Source organism: Ailuropoda melanoleuca, chromosome 5 (assembly GCF_002007445.2).
Source record: "Ailuropoda melanoleuca isolate Jingjing chromosome 5, ASM200744v2, whole genome shotgun sequence".
NCBI classification, from domain to species: Eukaryota; Metazoa; Chordata; class Mammalia; order Carnivora; family Ursidae; genus Ailuropoda; species Ailuropoda melanoleuca.
In genome coordinates, this window is record NC_048222.1 from 68,331,390 (window position 1) to 68,353,896 (window position 22,507).

A 22,507-nucleotide genomic window follows, 5' to 3' on the forward strand; every position below is an offset into this window, starting at 1 on the left:
CTGTAGTGTCACTTGCAAATATCTTCTCCCATTCCGTGGGTTGCCTCTTTGTTTTGTTGACTGTTTCCTTTGCTGTGCAGAAGCTTTTCATCTTGATGAAGTCCCAAAGGTTCCTTTTGGCTTTTGTTTCCCTTGCCTTTGGAGCACTACATCGGGGAACTATTTAAATACTGTATGGTGACTAACAAAGCACAAAAAAAAAAAAAAAAAAAAAAAAAAAAAAAAAAAAAAAAAACAAAACAAAAAACACCACTAATTGCATGACTTTCCTTTCCCACTTAAAATGCTTCAATAATTTCTCACTGCACTTCCACTAAAAGCTAGACTCCTTTCCATCACATGTGAAGCCCTGGACAATTCCCTGTCCCCTCTAATTTCAGCTCTTCTGTACAGTTCTTTCCATCACCCACAGAGCCACAGTCACAGTGGCCTCCTTCCAATTCTTTGAGGCTGCAAAATACTTTCTGCCTCAATGCCCTTGCAAAAGTCAGAACATTCCTCCCCTACTCCTTCCATGGTTCCCTTTTCCTCTTTCCTCTGCTCACAGCTGAAATGCCACTGCCTCAGAACCTTCTGTGATAATCCTCTAAGCAGAGTTCTCTGCATCCCTCCCTAATTATTGTCCATCCCTAGACAATCTTCCGCGTCTTCCCAAAAACTCCATGAGGGGGGAGAAGAGCCAAATCTATTTCATTTACCACTGTCAACTCAGTACCTGGCAAATGTCCGACGCATAATAGGCACACAGTAAATATGAGCTGAATGAGTGAATGTGCCAAATGAGAAAAGGGAGCCAAAGTGTTGAAAAAGAAAGAGAAGAAACAAAGGAGGAAAGAATAAAACTAGAAGGCAAATGGGCATCAGTATAACCTTAGATGAGATTAGGCAGAAACAGAAAATGTTGAGATAGTATGTCCCAGGTGTGGAAGGAAAAATCGCAATGTCAGAGTGTAGTTTCCTGTCAGACATAATTTCAGCATACCAAAAAACCAGCCAACCAACCAACAACCAACCAACCAAACAACAAAAAACCCATGTTTCTCTATGAAAAACCATTCAATGTAAATAATGACCTTCAAGAAAATTAATGTGAACATAATTGTATTGATCCAAGCAATGCTAACCACTATAATAGATAAACCTACAAATTTCAGTGGCTTAACACAGAAAAAAGCTTATTTCTCACTCTCATAAGAGTCCTTGTGGGAGTTCCCAGTTGGGTAGATCTCCTTAAAGAGATGTATCAGAGACCCAGGTTCTGCCATCTTTAGCAGGTAGCTCCCAATGCCACCCTGGGGGCTGACTCCATTCCAGCTAACCAGAAAGGGAAAAGAAGATGAAGGGTCATGAGTGGGAAGCTTTTATGGGCCAGACCCAGGAGTGGTGCATGTCATTTCTGATCACATTCCATTGACTGAAACCCAGTTTCATGCCTCACCTAACTGCCGGGAAATGGAGTTGAGCTTTGCGTCCAGGAAGTAGAGGAAATCAGTTGGTGATCTGTGTCACCATATTCTTCAACTTTGAAAGATGCCTTTTAAATATTTTATTCAAGTTGTCAGTTATGTGAAAAGAAATGATGTTTACAGCATATGACTGGCAACCCTAAAAACAGAATGATCCCATTTAGCACATATTTTGTAATAAAAATTTCTTCAGGTGCCATAGGGCACCTTTCTTGAGGTCCTAGTCAGTCTCCTTCATTCACAAGTGAGCTGCAGGAGACAGTGAAACGTGCTCTCTGCTCGAGTCCTTAAAGTGTTAATGTGCAAGGTCTGTGTGCAGAAGGCAAGCCGCCATAGATCTCACTGACTTTGGCAGCAACTCAGGGCTTATATTTTTCTCAGGGATGAAATATTCTTGGATAATTGTTCCAACATGTGAGACCCAAAAAAAATTTTTTTTTGGTAGGAAAGATCTCAGGAAATAGAGACAGACAAAAAAACCTACTAAGTTATCTAGTCTATCTCTTGAGAATCCAAGCAGATTTATACACTTCAGGATACTTCACAGGATAATCCACTTGTATGTGGAAGAGCCAGCCATGGACCTCCCTGTCAGTCTGCCTTTATGGTGCATGACATACAACCCCACCCACGTGCACAATCATCATCTCTCTCAAACACAGGCTGCATTGGCTTAAGGGTTGTGCGTAGACTGAACAGATGCCTATGGAATATGGTATGAGGGATGCTGGAAAAAGACACCATGTCCAAAAATAGCTCCCCACCTAGTGTGTAACACTTTCCTAAAATTCTGCTATGAAAGAATACATAATATGAACCTGTTACCTTTGGGTGAATTAGGTTACCAGACCCTTCTCCTCCAGGACACCTTGCCAAGATCAGAACACTAATATTTTAAAGGCAAGATAAAATGGAAAATGATAATTATGGAGTATTCAATCCTGTCCAGGAGGAGGAAGCCAGGGAGGCAGCTCTGGGTACCTGTAAATGGGCATAAACTGAGCAGAAAAGACGTTCATATTCATTCTCAGATGCTGAGGTAGATATTCAAGCTCTTTTACTTAAATTCAATTATGGCAATTCAGTTCTGCAAGATCAGGGAAAAACTATATTTTATTCCATTTTGACATCTGAACAGATTCCTCTAACCAAATCATGGATTCTATTTCAGCCATATTTATGGGTCTTAGGCCTATGACTCCCTCCTGAATCATATTCTCTTCCCATCCCCCCATCTCACAGATGAGAAACTGAGGCCTGGGAGCATTAAGAGCTCACAGTGTCAGAGCTAGAAGTATAACTCAAGTCACGAGACTTCTGTGCTCTTTACATTGTGTGATGGTATTCAGTATTTATAGACCTTACTCAGTGTTGGGCACTTCGAATTAAACAAAGAATAGGATAAGTGCCTGCACTCAAACATCTTATCTTTGGGGGAGATTAGACCTACACATACTAAATAATTAGAAAAAAAATGATGTTAATGGGACAGACATTCTCCCATTCTCGATTTTCCTTCCCATCAAGGGAATGCCAAAAGTATAACTCTGGGCTTCATCCTGCCCTTGGGGAGGTAAAGTTCCTTATCTTACAGTTTAGTTTGGATACGATCACTGGGCATGCATAGTTCTGCTCCATCCTTCCTCCAATCTGTGCACCTCTGTGCCCCAAGTCTTACTGCCTAAGACAAAGGGAATGAGTCTGCCCAATATGGAGCTTTAGTTACAAGGACCAATCTGCTCTCATTCTGTGCTAGGTCCTCCAACGCAGTCTTTCTTTTTGGTTTTATTCTTCAAGTCATTTACTTCTATATTGTAAAATCAAAGTGCTATTTATTGGTGGCAACGTGGACAATAATCTCTGAAAGTTTTGGGACTCAAAATAAGGGTGAGATCTTACAGAATGTGGGCCTTATGATATCACTTTAAAAGCATAGATAGGGAGGAGAAGAGGCGGTTACGGTAAGAAAATCTTCCACAGACCAATGAAGACACTGGACTGAACAGAGAAGAGAATTTATGTTGAGGAATAGAAGTCTAAATTCTCACAGCTAGAAGAAACTTTCCAAATCAGAGGCTGAAAACTTAAATGTCTCCAAGAGCTAGGGAGGTAAAAACATAAATACGTGCAGCAAATAATCACAACAATAAAACAGGTTGAGTCTGTGGCAAGTAATGAACTAATGAGTTCATGCTCCATCTAACCATATGTAAACTTTCTTTAATTTTTGATGATAACGAGTGGGCCAATTGAGCAAAAAATACATCTATGAAAATATCTAGTTGTCCCTTTTATATCAGTCCTAAAAAAGTAAGTGTCCAACCTACGCCAAGTGCTATCACTTCCAGGGGTGAGCCATGTTATTTAGGTTCTGCTCTGATGATCAGACACTGTTCTTCCCCAGAAGCAAATCTTCCTCCTGGAAGCTCACACCCAGTCCTTGTTAATTTCATGCTTAAAGCCATACAGAACTAGCCAGTTCCACTCATGCCATAGACGTTTGCTAGAAATCAGAAATCAGTGTCCTTGTCTCCTTCTGAGTGTCGCCTTAGAACCTGTTTGTTTTTGTTTTTGTTTTTTTATTCCTTTCACCATCCTTGCTGTTCACCTTTGAAAAACATTTCATTCTATCAGGGTTCTTTTTAAAGTGTGGTTCCCAACATTTTGTAAAATACACTATTCTACGTATTTTAGGTAATAGAGGTATTATAGTTGGTTTCACACCAGTCCAAGAGAATATGGAATTATAACTTCCAGTTTTCTACATACTTTATTCCTACTGATGCCACCTAAAGTCATATTGCTTCAAAAATGAAGTTACTATTGACTACACCTCTAGATAACCTTTATTCACATTGCTGGTAAGTCCCTATATTTGAATGGTACAATACAGGATATTTTTCAAGTTCAGTTTCACTTGGCTAGGGCTGGCCTCTTACCCTATTGAACAAAATGAAACAGACATTTGAGTACCCATTGTGTACCTCTCATTTCTTTGGGTGCTAAGATTCCCTGCCATCAAACAACTCACAGGCTGCAGGACACTAAGTAGTAAATAAAGAAACCGCAAAATGATAAACACTAAAATGGAATGCTTATGGAAAATGCCATGGTAATACAGATGAGAAGCATCTAATCTTATTAGGAGGGTTAAGTGCAGTGAGGAAAACTAGAGAGAGAATATGACATTTAGCTAGGCCTTGAAAGATGGGCATGAATTTTTTGCTTATTTTACTTTATAAAGACTTTATATTTTTTAGCATAGTTTAAGGTTCACAGCAAAATTGAGGGGAAGATACAAATATTGCCCCTATACCCCCTCACCATCCTCCCCCTACTATCGACATTCCACACCGGAGTGTCCGCACCAGATACAGTGACACAGCATAATCACCCAAAGTTGATAGTTTACCATTCATTCCTGGTGTTGTACATTCCACACATTTAGAAAAATGGGTAATGACATGTATTCATCATTTTGGTATCATACAGAGTATTTTTATTGTCCTAAAAAAATCCTCTGTACTCTGCCTATTCATCCCTTCCACCTGCTCATCCTTTCTGACCCTTGGCAACCGCTGATCTTTTTACTGTCTTTGTAGTTTTGCCTTTCCCAAAATGTCATAAAGTTGGAATCATACAGTATGTAGCTTGTTTAGATTGGCTTCTTTCACATGGTAATATGCATTTTAGATTCCTGCATCTTTTTTCATGGCTTTATAACTCATATTTTTAGCACTGAATAATATTCCATTGTCTGGATGTATCAGTGTTTTAATCCATTCACCTACTGAAGAACATCTTGGCAACTTCCAAGTTTTGGTAATTATAAATAAAGACGCTATAAACACCCATGTGCAGGTTTTTGTGTGGACATAAGTTTTCAACTCATTTAAACAAGGAGCATGATTGTTGGATTGTATTATAAGAGTAAATAGGAGCAGGTTTTCCTAACACTTGTCCAAATTTGAATTAAAACTTTGAAATTTTAGTGAAAAAAAAAGTAGGAGCTTTTTTAGGAGCAGGAAGACTTGCAGTACAAGATTATTTCCAGATTACGAAACCCCTTGAAAAAAGTTATCAAGGTGTGGAAAGGCAGGACACATGAAGGAACTGGACAGCCTAGAGCATAGGATACATGGAAAGCAATGGGGAGAACTAAAGACTGATGTTCAAGGCTGAGAAACATGGGCTCCATGCTGAAGACAACAGAAAACCTTAACAGCTTATAAAGGAAGGGAGTGACAAATCCACATTTTGTCAATTCTGATTCGCTCAAGCAAAATATTCACTATTCTTTCCAGACTTTTGCCTTCTGCCTATTTTCCAGTGACTTATATCTTTTGTTCAAGTCTTTTATATACTGTTGAACAGGACAGCCCAGCCAGGAGAAAGGTGCCTTCAAGTTTATATCATTGATTCATTTGACAATGGAGATGGGGAAGATATGAGAAAGGGAGGAATCTAAGGACAAGTGTGTCATGGTTTGCACATGAAAGTATGTTAGGATTTAGTGACAACATCCTGGTGATGCAGGATGATGGAGAATCAGAATCAAGGATAATTTCAAGGTCTTTAGCCTGGGTGAATGGGAAAATCGTAGTTCCAGAAACAGTGAGATTTTGGAAAGAGAGAGAGGTTGGGGGAAACGTACTAACTCTGGATGAGGACCACTGAATCTCAGGAGTCAGCAGGACCATAAGATATAAAGGCTCAAAGCCTGTTGTAAATTCAAGATTGAAACTTGGGTGAGAGATCATTGCTGAAAATTTAGATTTGGAAGTCAACCACTTGGCTGGATATCTGAATCCCTGAGGGTGGACAACATTTTGGAGGGGAGCAAAGTTGAAAAATTAAAAATAATTAACTCAACATAATTTATTTTGCTCACATCTATTATATTACTGGATGAGTAGGTAGCTTATATAAACTAGTTTATGAATTTCTCTTATCCATCTTTAATGATCCAGGAACATGTCGAGAAGAATATTAGATGAGTTGAAAAAAATGTCAAACATTCAAGGACTAGCATTAATAGGCTGAGTCTTCTCTGCATAGTTGTGAGTCAAAGAAACCTAACTGAACCCAGGTTTTCCTCTATGCTCTGAGTTTAAAATGATGTTCATTTGGAAAATGAGTTACCTTCCTTAAAATGTTTTGCCATCACAAATAGAGAGAAAATGGCACTGATAAAAACACAACCTAGAAACACAGGGATGCCATTTGTATTTTATCTGTATCTAAGAACATACGCTTTTAGTATTTACCACGAAGCCATTGAAACACTAAGATCCTATTTATTATTTTTGTCATTGAGCTTTCATTAATCTTCCTTCAACCTACTTTAACCCTTGCTTCTGATGGAGTGGGAGGAGGATATGTGTGTAATATGAACACACGATATACTTTATTTTGTTTAGCAAGCAGTTCTCCACTGAAAAAGTATGATTTTTAAGGAATTGTTCATAGTAGAAAATAATTGCCGGAAACCCAATTTCTTCATTTCTTTTATATGTCTATTAGAAAATTCATCTCTCCAATCACTATCAAGTACTAGGAAATGTGAATTTGGGTATTGGTTTTTGTAGAATGACTTTACAATTCGATTAAAATTCTGGTTCAAAATTATTTTTCAACTCAACATTTCTTTGCTCCTCGCATCCCCCAACAGGCACACACGTGTGCACGGGCACACACTGTCCCACTGCATCCTCTTATTTGAGATTATTAATTTGATGGTGAAGGGCTTTCATTAATATTGTTCTCCTTTAGCAAAGGTCAACTCTGCTCAGAATCACCTTCAGAATAGCTTGACCAGTGACTAAATTTATAAATTTTTAAAATATTGTCAGCATCGAATGCATTTGCCCATTTAAAATGAGTTTTGTTTCAACGCACTTTGCTGCCATCCATAGTAATTGGAAAGTCAGTTTGAGATATCTTCTAATGTGCTTTTTAAAATTGACCAAGGCTGCAGAAGCAGCTTTTTAAACCAAATATAATTAATTTCTATCTGTCCAACCTGATCACTGTAGGCTGACAGTCTCTCGTGTTCTTTATTTTTAAAGTATGTGAGGGTTTTTTTTTTCAGTAGAGTACATAATCCTTTTATCTCTCTTTTTTCCTTCTGCAAATTGGCATTTTCTGTCTTCTAGGAGTCTCATTACCATCCAACGATTTTTCTTCACTTCACAATAAAGGCACTAAACTGGGGCAGCCAGAAGAAAACACACACCCACCTATATAGCACTTTTCTTTCCCTGCATCTTCCTCCATGTGGTCTTTATGGTTTCAATAGCTCTCAAGTGTCAACAGAGACCTGAAACTTTTCAACCCTTGGCTGCCTATCTCATTCACCCTGCATTCCTCCCAGGCAGCATCCTAAGTAGAATGGAATGTCGAAGCACCTGATTGGCTCATGGACAGAGCATTCATTCTCCAGGAATGCCCTGTAGATACCAATTGAAACTGCATCATCCATAAAACTAATCCATAGACCCATTTGCTTTTCATTTTTGGCTTATGATAGCAATAATGACTATAACACAGGGCCCAGGAATTGATGACCAGCTGGGGTTAATGGCCCTTGGCTGCACTGTGGGCTATCAACTCCCCCAGCTGGTCATTAATCCCCAGGAAATGCCCCATACCTTGATCGTTATTACTTAATTAATGCCTCTTTCACTTTCAGCCTAAGTGGTCAGAGCACTGTAACCCTAACAGCAGCTTGCAGTTGGAACTGCTTATTTCCACTCAAATACTAGAATTCCCTACGGCTGCATACATATTTTAAGTTTTCTTAGAATAGTTGATTATGTTCGCCTAAGGTTGCCCCCCCCTTACAAATGGGGAGGGTGGTCATGGTGTTGAGGGTTTATTTTTCAAGTGAAAATTTGCTCGCATATCAGAGCTAGGGTCAAAAGGAAAGTTGAACATGCACATCTTGCCCTTTGTTTTTAGGTCATAGGGATTGGTTTTTCTTTATCTAAAAACAGAAATAAATGGGAAGAGAGAAGGCAAGCCTCACTTCTGCAGTTGCTTAGTACAGATCTCACAGCCCTTGAAATGGCATAAGAACAGAATTTATCCTGCTGTTGGAAAACTTCAAGTGCTTTCAGAACTAGTTAAATAACACCTGAAATAAATACTCTCATAGTATTAACACTATTATATATCACATTTTCAGAGATTGTTGTGAACTATCACCAAATAACGAGTTACCAGGCTGACAAAGGAGGTAGATTTTTTCCATTTGGTGTGACTGGCAAATGCGACTAAAGAAAAAATATAAGGAGAGTTTTGTCTGAGCACACAATTACCACAAGGAACAAGCCAGATGCTGCATTGGGTCAGCTGGGTTTATATACAAAGAACTGCCTGTTTGTGAACCAGATACCAACCCCAAGTGATTTTAACTTCTTCGGTCTCAAGTAAACGTCTACGATTATTCTCAGCAGAAGCATAAAAGAAATGCAGTCCTTCTTTCCTCCCTGTATTCTGAGAGAAACTGATGTTATCTGGAGAAATATGTTTCTAAGAGATTAGCAGTGATTCATGACCATCAGAGGCTCAAGTGTGTACAACAACGTAGAGATCATTTGGGAAGATCCAAACTGTAATGCTTTATCTTAAAGTTTACTTAGAGAATCACACATCTCCAGGATGAATGTTATAAGTAGAAATGTACTCTCACCACTGGAATCACTGAATCTTAGGACTGGACAAAGCGTTTATAGTCATTTAGCTCCCCAACTCAACTTCATACGGGATTAAGCATAAACTAACACCTGTAGATAAAAATCTATCCAGAAAATAGTTGTATGACCACTTCCCTAAATGTATCTTAATGATAAACAGTTGTAACTGATGGGTAATTTTTCCTTGTACTCAAGTTTTAGTTCATTTTCTCTTCTTCCATCTCAGTTCAGATGGAAATCCCTTGTCTAGCTTTGAAGATTTTTATTAAATTGTCTTCTCTTCTAGGCCCTTAAAGAAACAAAGTACCAATTCCTTTATCCTTTCTTCTGAAGTTTTATTTCCCACAGATTCTCATCTTTGTGTCACTAGCTCCTTTCAATTTCCTAAGATCTGCTTTTGGTTGTGTGTTTGTAGATTTCATGTCAGTCAAATGTTAGGATCTGAATAATGCAAAGCATTAATCGAGATTGCCTCCTCGTGGATCATGATGCCTGCACTGAATCACAAAATACTAGAGTCTAGGTCCTTTGCTGTTGATAATCTGTTAAATACCTGAGTGGCCTCAATATGGGCACCCTCAGTCATTTTTGCCAACCCTTCTATTCTGAAAGCACAGAGAGTATTTATTGTGATTGCTCATTGCACTGGGCATGGAGTACACAGAGATTCAAACAACAACAAAAAAAGGCAGAGTCCATGCCAGATGGAATTCACAAATGACTTCAGGACGTACACAGACAGACAAAGTTCAGATCAACAGATCTGTCTCTGATAAAAAGTTCAGAGGATCACAGAGGCACATGGGAGGGGCACCTAACTGGAGACATGGTGAGTTAGGGACCTTCACTCACCACCGGAAAGGTAATATGGGAACCGAGCAAAGAAGGAAAGGGGAGTAATGAAAGGGAAAAGAAGAGTGTTCCAGGGAGAGGGAGCAATATTTATAAAAGCACAAAGATATGAAAATAAGTGCTTATGACAAATGGACCAGATGTCATTCCTATTGGTTGTGTGGCCTCTTCTGCTCACTTAATAAATTCCCAAGTTATTTCTTGTTGAACCTTCCCAACTCTGATCCTTTTCCTCTCTCTGGATACCATTTTCTACCTGCCTCACTATAATCCTGCCATTTCTGCAGCTGGTTTTCTGGACAGGTCTGGTTTCCAGGGTTATCTCTGTCCTTGTCTGATCAGCCTGATAAACTCTGTGCTTCCATTCAGAACCCCTGCTTAGCCCTACCCTGGACATCTGTTAGGTGGCATTAGTCCAGCAGTTACACATCCCAGATTTGCAGCTTATTGTAAACTACTATGTATTGTTGATTTGGGGTCAACTTATATGTTCAGTAACACACAGTTAATGCTACAGCTATGCTTAAATGCAGCCAGTCTTTTCAAAATATGTATATTATTTTGTTCTTTTGTGACTTTAACTATTTTGCGGCTTAACTGTCAAAGTGAGTTATGTCCACCATAAGAGAGCTGCATGGTATCTATTTCATCACTAATGAAGATGTTGAACACTAATAAGAATATAGAATACCCTTGGATGTGGAAACTGTTCACATTTTATTTTCTAATACTTGTGCTATAAATGAAGCAGTCTTGCTCACGTCTTCAGTCATATACCATATATAATTGAAGATGATTAAGAGAATAACTAAGTCTAAAAAGTAATTTTAAATATTCCATATATTCTATTTAAAACTATAATTTATTCCTAAAAGTTAAAGCATTACCTGAAATATGTAGAGTATTATAGCCAGTAGGTTATGATGGTAAACAACAATATAAATCCAGCCATACACAAAGGATTCATTTTAAAATATTTAATAAACTTTGTATTTTAGAATAATTTTAGAACTACAGGAAAAATTTCAAGAATGTTAGAGAGTTCTCATATACCTCACACCCAATTTCTATAATACATTTGTCATAACTGACACCAATAGTGATACTTTAGTAATAACTAAGATTCATACTTTATTCAGATTTCCTTAATTTTTGCCTAATGTCCTTTTTTGATTCTAGGATCCTATTGGGGATACTACCTTATATTTGGCTATAAAATCTTCTTAGGCTCCTCTAGACTATGAAAGTTTCTCAGACTTTGCTTGTTTTTGATGACCATGACAGTTTTGAGGAGTACTAGCCAAGTATTTTGTACAACATCCTTTAATTTAGGTTTGTCTGATGTCTTTCTCATGGCTAGACAGGGGTTATGGGATTTAGGAAGGAGGACCACAGAGTTAAGTTGCCATTCTCATCACATGATATCAAGGATATATGCTATCAAAGTGAACACTGGTTACTGATGACTTATCAATATGGCTTATCACTTAACCTTGACCACCTGGCTAAGGCTGTGTTTGTTAGTTTTCTCCACTGTAAATTATTCCTTTCCTCCTTTTCCATACTTTACTTCTTAGAACAGAGTCCATATGAGCATCTTAAAGCTTAAGAAGTAGAGAATTATGTTTCACCTCCTCGAGGGGGTGTATCTACATTAATTAGTTGGAATTGTTCAATGGAAAATTTTTAGTGTATAAAATTTGCTCAGTAATAATGTATATAACCTATCACTATTTGTATTTTTAAAAGAACAATAGATAAATCGATAGGTAAAGATAAAGGTGCGTAAAGACTGTGTCATGACATGGAAGGCCACATAAGAAACCAAGAACAACTTTGCCTTTGGGAGGACGAACTGAAACAGGGTGGGAAGATACCTCATTTACAACTCAGTGCAATATACAATTTTGAATTTCTAAAATTATTTACTCTGTCCTATTTTATAAGTCTGTAAAATGTAAAATGTAATCATCTACGGGACTAGGGAAAAACAGGAAAGGAGAAAGGAATGGTCACATTGTTTCATGGATATTGTTTTTATAATGAAGAATAGTACCAGATCAGTGGTCTCAGTGATCATTCTTACCACCTCAAGATAGATCCCAGTGTGTTTCAAAGTATACAAGTGAAAAGTCAATGTTAGGCTGGTTTTGTTAATGAATAGTATATGCCAGAGTTGTGTGTCTGTGTTTGGTAGTAGCAATTGGGCAAAAGAATCAATAGCCTGATTGAAAAGAGAAAGCCCAAGAGTCTTCTAAACCTAAAAAGTTGATTTGCTATTTTAGTACATGTCACTGAATGCACAAACTACCCTGGTCACCAGATTTACTAGCAGAATTACCTCTATCTAGGTTTCAACAAAGATTAATTCTGGCATTGATAAGGAGAAACGCTGTGCTAGGTTATTCCCTTGAAAGGTGCTTTTCTCTATATTGTATGACCAGTGATTCTCAAGGGAAAAATAATTTGAATTGTGTCTCACAGATGCATTACAGAAATAGTATCTGTTTGTTTTGCATTTGTACTGGAGTAAGCTTTCACCATTCTACATAAGATATGATTTAACTACATTTGAGACTGGGGTTATGTTGCTCAACGGTTCATTAAAGAGAATACACTAAAGGACTAAATATAAAAGGAAACTCTTCTAAATTGGGGAGCAAGATATTGTGGCAAGAGTTAATATGGATGAAATGAGAATCAACAAAAAGAAACCTAAATAAAGGGATCTGACTGGGGAAAGAGAGAGGGAAATGAGATAGTATTTAAAAAAAAAAAAAAGATTAATATTGGCCATTTCTTTTTTTTTTTTTTAAGATTTTATTTATTTATTTGACAGAGAGAGAGACAGCCAGCGAGAGAGGGAACACAAGCAGGGGGAGTGGGAGGAGAAGAAGCAGGCTCACAGTGGAGGAGCCCGATGTGGGGCTCGATTCCATAACGCCGGGATCACACCCTGAGCCGAAGGCAGACGCCTAATGACTGAGCCACCCAGGCGCCCCCAAAATTGGCCATTTCTGACTGGTGAGAAGGGAGAAATAGACATTGAGCAGAAAATGGATGTGTTAGCTCCCTGAGAGTAGGAACTTCTTTACATTTTATATAGCTTTCCACACAGAGCTTTGTATAGAGTAAGCACTGTTTTAATATTGATTGCTTGGCCTTCTATAGACTATGATGGTGTGTAAAGATGCTGATTTTTTTACATGATACATAAATAGTCAAAGAGAAAAAGGAAAAATCATAAGGCTGACCAAGGAAAATAGGTCAGAGAAATAAGCACAGAGCAACATGTTTTTAGAAAGCTGGGCTATTGAGAGCACATTTTAGACTTTTTGGTCATCTCAAGAAGGCAAAGCTTCCCTTCAGTTTAATGCAGATGATCTGAAACATCTTTTTAAAATTATATCCATGATCATTAGTTAGACAAAGCCCACGCTATATAGAATTCTATGCCAAATTTAAACTAATATCAAGTGAGCTCTCCCTGCTTTCCCTGCCATACGTAGTATAATAAACTGGCTGTTCTTTAATTGGGAGGGGACCATAACTTAATCCCTATGCCAGCCGCTATAAAATTTTATCAGTGCCGCTCCAGTAGGGGCAGATACAGAAGCAATGTTGTCTCCTCCTAATATGTTATTTTAGATCAGTGTCAGATTCACAATTGGAACTAAAACGCCTTTTAAGATGAAGCCCTTGCTCTACAACTTCAGCAATAATTGCAACAAATTTGGAATTTATACCATGGCAAAGCCTAGCAAATTAGGTGGTATTTAAATGAATGTATTACATATCCCTAAAATCCTAAGTGGATAACATGTATGGAGGAGGAATGATTTATCTGATTGAAAAGGGCAATGTCATTCTAATTTCTAGACAACGTGTTAATTACTAGGGCATGTAGTGACCAGCATACAAATGATCTTAGTCATATTATACTTTAAGATACAAAGTAAGTATTTTTATTGCAATTATACTATCAAAATGTTATTAGGTCACATGGATTTTGGTCTAAAAACAGAATGTATTCCATCTTGTGTTTCAGTATTTCTAGTAGATAAGACTATGTCATTAGGAAGCTACATATTGATTTAATTAGAACAGGCATGCCACCATTAATATGAGTTGTGATGCCACTAAGGCAGTCGTCAAGGGAGGATTAATTAATTAATTTTAAATTAATTAATTGAGAGTGAATCAAATCAACCTAGGAAAATGAATACAGAACTTGTGGAGGGGAGTTAAACTCAAAACAGATTGAAAACCCAAGACAATTTAAATTGTTTGTCAAGACCGAGAAAATTAAGCAACTCATTAAAAGAGAGGACCTGTTGTTTTAAAGAAAGCAAAGTAATAACAATAAAGCAATAAATTAAGTTCAAACATTTTCCTTAAAAATAAGATATGAAATTCTAAAAACTACTAAGATTTTGTCATTCTATATTTTAGACCCAGAGAAATGATTTGTAGCATGAGGTACTTAATAACACTCATCACAAATTTAATCACTTCATTTTCAGTTCATGGTTAAAGGGGAAACTCACTCAAATGCTTAAAAGGAAATGAATGCACTAAATTGAAGGGAAAGTCTATTATAAAGAAAGAGTTGTGCTCCTTTTTTTATGGGCTTCCCTCTAGTTACTGGATTCCAGGCTTTATGAAACTCAGTGCTTCAGAACTGATCAACATAGATGGTTGACTAACAAGTGAGGTTGATATCTGGAAAGGAAACATTAAATGTAAACAAACTTTACAAATTCAACCATGCAAATATACATATAGGTAGGAAAAAAACTAAGAATAATATATTAAATTGAAAATATTTGCATTATAGGGTCATGTTTTTATTTAAAATGTTTTATTTTAAAACATTTTATTTAAAAATGTGTTTAATATTTCTGTGCCTGCACACACACAGACACATACACACACAAATCAGAAGGCTTCCTAATGACCAATGAAGGACCGCATGTCAATTACAACCTATTAGCTAGGATTGAGATAAAATATACCAAAATGAAAATTAAAGTCAGATGTGTATGAGACTCTGACTTAAAACAACAACAAAACAAAACAAAACAAAAAGCCTGTTCTAAGTAGTCCTCACTTTTAGACAATGCCTTTCCAGTGACAAGGAATTAAAAATGAATGCCAGGAAGAGAAATCCTATTCACCCTGGCTGTACCTGCCTGCAAATAGGATGTTATCTCAGTAAAATATAAACAGAAACCAACTGTAATAAGCAGTCCTATGCTTTACTAGATCTTTGTTATATAATCAATGAACAGAGTGGCAAAGGCAAGTGGTAAGAAAAGGTAATGCCTACATGTGCCTTTAACAGGTTTAGAAACCACTTTGGTCAAATGAACACACTGCATTACAGCATAGACTTCTCTGACTTAACCTTAAAGGCATGGTATGCTATGGACCTGCCTCTAGTAACTGCCTACAATCACAAAAGTCAGCTACAATTTGTCCTAGAATAGTTGACAGTGAATCTATAATAACTGCAGAAAGGCACTGTAATTTCCCACATATGAATTAGTTCATTAATTTAGCAACTATTGTGCATATACTATGACTCATGCACTGTTCAGGAGACTGGGATATATTGATAAATAAATACTTTTGTCCTTGAGAAGTTTATATATACGGGCAGATTGACACAGAAAGCAAAACAAAACAAAATAAGCATAAGGAGTAATGCATTATATTAGAAATAAGTTGGTGAAAAAGAAAAAGTAGATCAGGGTATTGAAGACTGGGAGAAAGGGTGCAATTTTAAATTGGGTGATCAGGCTAGCCCTCATTGGGAAAGTCCTGTCTCGAGTGTTCTTATTCCAGATAAAACAGAATTCTAAAACGAATACCTGTTTGGTTTGTTTGAGGAACAGCAAGGTGGAAGAGATAGGTAAAAGATGTCAAAGAGGAAACAGAAGGTCAGGACATGTACACCCTGCAGACCACTGTCAAAAATGGTCTTTTTCCCTGACTTTTTCTCTGAGTAAAAGAGAGAGCCATTATAGGGCTTTGGGGCAGAGAATTAATGTGATGATCACCATGCCTGCCCTTAAGGAGTCAAGGGCAGAAGCCCAGAGACCAGTTAGTTGGAGACTGTGATAATCCAGAAGAAAAATGATGAAGGGTCAATTTAGAGTGGTTGCTCTAGAGACAATAACCCAATTCTAAATACATTAAGATGGTAACACCAACAGGGTTTGCTCATGTAGTGGATGTGGGGTATGAAAACAGAAGGAGGGCATGTCAAGGATGATACTAAGGTATATGGCCTGAGCCCTTTGCAGGGATGACGTTGCCTTTAACTGAGACGGGGAGCAAGTTTAGGAGAAAAAGATATGATGTTCAGATTTGGGCATGTTGAGTTTGAGATGCCTAGTAGAAATTCAAGAAGAAATATAAAGTAGACACTTGAATTTATCAATCTGGAGGAAAGAGGTCCAGACTAAATGTACAAATTTGGGAGGCTGGGCATAAAAATAGTATTTCATGCCATAATGCTGGATATCACCAAGGGAATGAGTGTTGACAGAGAATTGAAGGGGACCAAAGACTAAGCACTGGATCAAACCAGCATTCTAGCCCTTGAAAAAAGAGGAGGGATAGAGAAAAAAGACTGATGGATTCCCAACTGAGGTAGGGAGAAACCTGACAGAGTATGGGGTCCTGGAAGCCAAGTGAAGAAAGTGTCTCCAGGAAGGAGTGATCAAGTAAGTTTGATACGTAGTTGTGAGTGTGTGGAATAGATTTGTAAAATGTGGAACTCACTCATTAGAATTAAATAAAAGATCAATTAAGTAAAGATCACTTATCAGCAAATTTTCATATGATCATGAGCTCTAGAGTTAGACGGGGATTCAAATCCCAACTTTATCACTCACTATCCTCAGCTCGTTGCTTCATGATTTCTGAGACTGGTTTCCTAGACATGTGCCTCACAGATCTTCTGTGAAATTCAGGGAAACAATTTGTGTAAACTCACCTATGAAATGCTTGTGAAGTAATGGGTACTTATCATTTAAATTTTAATGCATAATAAAAATAATACAAATATTAACATGAATTCAAATATTATATAATTGAAATATTGTATGCATTATATAATTATATTATTCATTATACTATATATCACATGATTTCTGCTATTTGTTATATTATTCATGATTTATTTACTCATTTGGTCCTTTAGTTATGTGTCAAATATCTTTCAGCATTTACTCTTTGCCAGGCAGGCGCCTAAGAAAACAAACATAGACAAGACATGGGACTTATCATTCCTGTAATTTAAAGTACGCCAGACTGTGCAACTGATACTCTACAGAATTTATTCCCCCATTTCACGTGAGGAATTTGAGCAGTGTCTCTATTAACTACCAGGTAGGTGACCTTAATATAAATAAGTCACTCAAACTCTCTGACCCTCAGAAAAATTGAGACACACTGTCACTATTTGCAAGGTGGTTAGAAAGATTAGCAGATGCAGTAGATATTCTTGCATCTATTACTAAGTAGGCACCTACAGTATAGATCTTATTAGTACTATAAATTCTGTACATTCTGTCAAAAGAATGTGGGCTTTCTTGAAGTAAATAATTCGTGGTTTTCACTTTTACTGGAAGTTGACATGTTTTTAAGATAGCATAAACTGACACCCTGAAAAACAATCTTTCGTTTGTTTATATTTACTTTACCCTGTCTCATTTCACAAAGAATTTGAGATAGTTTAAAAAGAGATTATGCAAAGGGATAATAATGATAAAAATATAAAATCACGAATGTATATATACAGAACGTATATATGCTTTCATACTTATTTAACTTTTATGGTGGAGTTCAAATTTAATTCTGAGCTTCCTGGCAGCCAACGCTAAAGGGAACTATCAGTTAAACAATCTCATTATCAACAAAGAAGAAGATTCTTGATTCTCACCAAGGAAACAAAGTTTGCTTAGCAGTAAACTCTAAAAGATATTTCTTAGTCAAGATTTCTTATAGGATATATGGAATGATACAGATTGTAATTACTTTTGTAACAAATGTAGTTATGAACTTTGTAGAAATGTTTCTTGTAATAACTTTTAATTAAAAAACTGAGTCCTAATGTAAAAAATAATTGAGTAATAATTTTGTGAAAAGGTAGTCCAAATATGGTAATATCAGACTACCTAATAACGGGAAAATGCTAATTTCCTGTGTGCATCTTATCATCCCTAATATATTTATATGCACGTTTATTTATAGCATAATATATATTATACATATAATACATATATAATATATATATATATTCTATGTATACACATATACACATATATATTTTGCTGTATTTACACTGATTTAGAATTTTTAGAGGCATAGATGAGCTTTAAAGTATCTACAACAAACATTGCTTCTTTTCTCAGACGTTCGGTGGGAGCTGGGTGGTAGACAAAGACTTGAGGACCTGTGCTCCGTATTGCTAGATGAAGACAGAGGAATATTCTTGAGAAACAAAACTCACATGGTAAGTTTAACATTCTGTTAGAAGAACTGTGACCTTTCCAGGATTTTCACATTGATGGACATCCAGGTATGCACCCTCACCACCATATGACACTAATTCTCAAGATGGTTTACAGACAATAACCAGAATTTTTCTCAGGGAGAGATTTTGGTCAATATCACATAAACAAATATACCTTTGAAGTTCCAATGGTAAGCTCTGTTGAAGATGTATCTTTCCAAGAATATAACACTATAATTTTCTTTATGTAAACCCAGATACTCATAAAGGTCTCCTGGGCCTGGTTCACATATTGAAAAAGATTATTCAAGCATTGCTACTTTGATTCTCTTGGAAATTTCTGACATTCTAGCTTGCAGAGATGTTTGTCTGTACTTGTTTTTTTTTTTTTTTTTTTTTTTTTTTTTTTTTTTTTTTTTTTTTGGTTATTGTTGTTGCTGTTGTTAGTTCCCCCTCCTTTTTAAAAGTTCTTGGCCAATCCTGATCTCCCTTTAAAGATGCACTTGATGCCATTGGGGAAATGTCAGAAATAATGAAGAAAAATCCTAATATGCTGTCCAACTGAAGTCCATCTTTTGAAATGAAAAACATTCATAATGAAAATGAGTTGACAGCTTACTTGATGATATTTACAGCTGGATATGACGTCAATCGGAAGGATAGTACAGATCAATTTTAATGGCAAGCAGCTAAGCACGCTTATTGATCTGGCAGCTTGCTACTCTACAAATGGCAAAGACCATTAATATGCTAGCACCAGGGACATGGGAGAAGCATAAAACAACAAGTGACTTTGAGCCTTTAAAATAGATAATTTAAGAGTGCTGATTTGATGATCACAAGGGAAAGTGTGAATTCATGATTTAACCTCCATTCACTACCTCTCAACTAAAAATTGATTGCCATCCTAGGAGTCATATTTCATTTGAGAGAAATTTAATATATTTCATAATTTCCTCTTTAAGCCCTTTGCTTTAAGGGATGCCATTTGCTGTCTGGCTAATCCTAAAGTAGACTTTTTTTTTTTTCCTGGAAGAACAGAATCATTTCTGCTAGAGCAGAGTGACCACGTAGGTGAAACATGAATCAAAAGCATGTAAGAATACCATGTATTCCCTTTGTCTGCTTCCATATTTCCTTTCTACCCTATAAGGACAATAACATTAGTCCCTCCCTGGAATATAAAAATGGCTACGATCATGTCTATTAAGTGCTGCTAGAAGACATTTATTTTAGGAACAGTAAAAGCCGTCAGTAGTACCCACACAGTAGTCAATATTACAAATATATATCACTTGAATGTGGCCACTGCTATTGAGACTAAAGTTTTCTTCATCCAGAAGAGATGTGAATACCTTACTGATCACCAAATAAACTTTTCATTCAGACATTCCACGTTCTATTTTAATATACCTAATGGAGTCTAACCAAATGGATGTTAGGTGGGCTGTCTGTAATAATGAACTTCCTAACCTCTAGAGATGCAGTACATCTGCTCAGATCAAAATGTGTTGTTTATGAAGCTCCCACACTCTGGAGACATATGTACAGTACCAATGTGAAAATAACAAGTTTCAAACTCTTTAAATGGTTCCTAGTCAGCCAGTGAGGAAGCATTAACCCTCACAGTGTGGAATGAATCCTTCTTCAAATCTGCTAATGGTTCAAATCCTTCGTTAACAGTATCTGATGTACAAAGACTCTTACCTGGTCATTGTTGGAAGGGAAAATAATAAATTTCAACCTGAAGGGCTTTGTGCTTTCCTGCATAAGTCCAAATGGCCCACTGAGGTGAGAGTAGAGAAGAACCAAGGCAAGAATTCATGATGATTTATGATCTCTTCTAATCAAGACATTTTTCCTCTTCTTTCTTAATGCTGACAGATTGAAATCCATATTTTGTGTGGTCTTATAAGAAATAAAAAACAACTATTAATTTCCCCAAGATGCATATTCTCTATACCTTTTGGCTAATACTTACTGATGTTTTGTAAGAAATATGAAGCTACCAAGCCATTTATAAATCTTATTACTGATCTCCAAATAGAAGGCAGTTCCAAATATTGGACTCATAATACTGCCACTGCTGTCTTGTTTTCCAAATACCAGTTCTACTTTTCCTCATGTATTCTTCCTATCATTTTGTTTATTAAGATTATTACTTAATTCTCTGGAATAGTTTGGGTAAAACAAAAACAATTTCTTTCATTGAAAGCATGTATTCTATTAATATTTTCTAGGTGAATAGGGATGGGGAAGGAATCCCTAAAATGTAGACATGTAACTTATTTCTAGCATCCCTTACTATAAAGTAACCTGACTTTAGGATTACTAATATTTATATTGCCTAAGAACACTATAGAATTCAATCACTTACCAACAGAAATACACTGAAGAGCTAAATGAGTTAATTCTAAGAAAGCATCAGAATATGAAATGCATATTTCATATATTAAATAGGAAAGATGTTAAAATTATTAAAGATGCTAAAATGATATTTGTTTAATGTTAAACATTTTAAATTTAGAAAGTTTTTAAAATATTAAAGATATTAAAATGGAGATCCCAAATGCGGTGAATGCTGCTCAGTCTGCCTAAATCCCCTTCATTGGGTCAATGTAAGCTGCTATGACTGTTGGAAAAAACCAGACTTTACTTAAAGAGAACTACTACACCTGGGAAATCACACACACACACACACACACACACACACACACACACACTCATAGGAGATGCAATGAACAACTCCTTACCCAATGACTGATTCACGTGGAGGTACAAAAGGTCAGCTTCTTACCTCACTGTGAGATACCATATCCAAGGTACAATACATGCTTCAGAGCTCCCTGTGGGATTAAGCTGAGAACCACTTCCTTGCTGAGATCCTTTCCCCATCATATTCTACTTCCTTTCTTCCTTTCTCCTAAGAGCATTCTCTCAATAAACAATGTCCACCCAAATTCCTGTCTCAGTCTCTGCTTCTATAGAACCCAAGCAAGATACCAAATCAAGTGCTAGATTCCCAAACACTGGAAAAAAACATACTTCTTAGGTCCTTTCCTAATAAAGAAAATCTTAGCAACAATTTTGTTTTGTTTTGTTTGTTTTTAATAGGCAGTTCTGGGGAAAGGTTGGTGTAATAAAATGAAGCCATGGCAAATGATTGAATAATTTCATACATCAATCAGAATTCAAATTTCCAGCTTTAGAAAATTTAACTTAGTGTGGGATCTTACCTTGATACCTAGCCTCTTGACATCCCCTCATGTTCTTGTGGTGGCTTTGCTAAGGGTTATTTCTGAACTCAGCCCATACAGATCACTTATCTTCCCTCTTTATTCAGCCTCTCTCCCACCCTATTCAATATTTTGTGCTATTTTATCCATCACTTCCAGGGCAAGGCTTTGAGCAATACTATACACAGTGGGAATCATTAAATATTTGTTAAATCTATTCTTTTGGCTATATGAATCAGTAATTGAGGTCTAAGGGAGAAAACAAGAAAAAAGCTGTCTGTTCAGTAACTGTATGCTAGAGAAAAAAGAATGGGAAATTCCACATTTCATATAGGTACTAAGGCAAGAGACAGAGACCGTCCCTAATCACTGTCACTGGCTCCAAAGAGGACAAGAGACAAGGGAGGATACCAACATTAAATTACTCATGACTCTTCTTGACCCCAAAAAGAGAATATTTATTTCCCTTCAATTCACATATGCTGCCCAGAACTGAGCTTCCTGGAATTTCTATTAAGAATCCAGGTTACACAGCAATAATTTTCAGGTGCCACAGTCTCTGCTAATAGTGAGCTTCAAAAGAAGGACAGCAAAAAGGAGATAAGCCACACAGCAGTCCAGAGCTGTAGAGATTCGGGGACAATTCGAATGGATATGAATTTAGGATAGAATTTCAAACATGTAGAAATCATAGTCCAGAAATTCAGGGTGCAAGAAATAGACATGATCTCA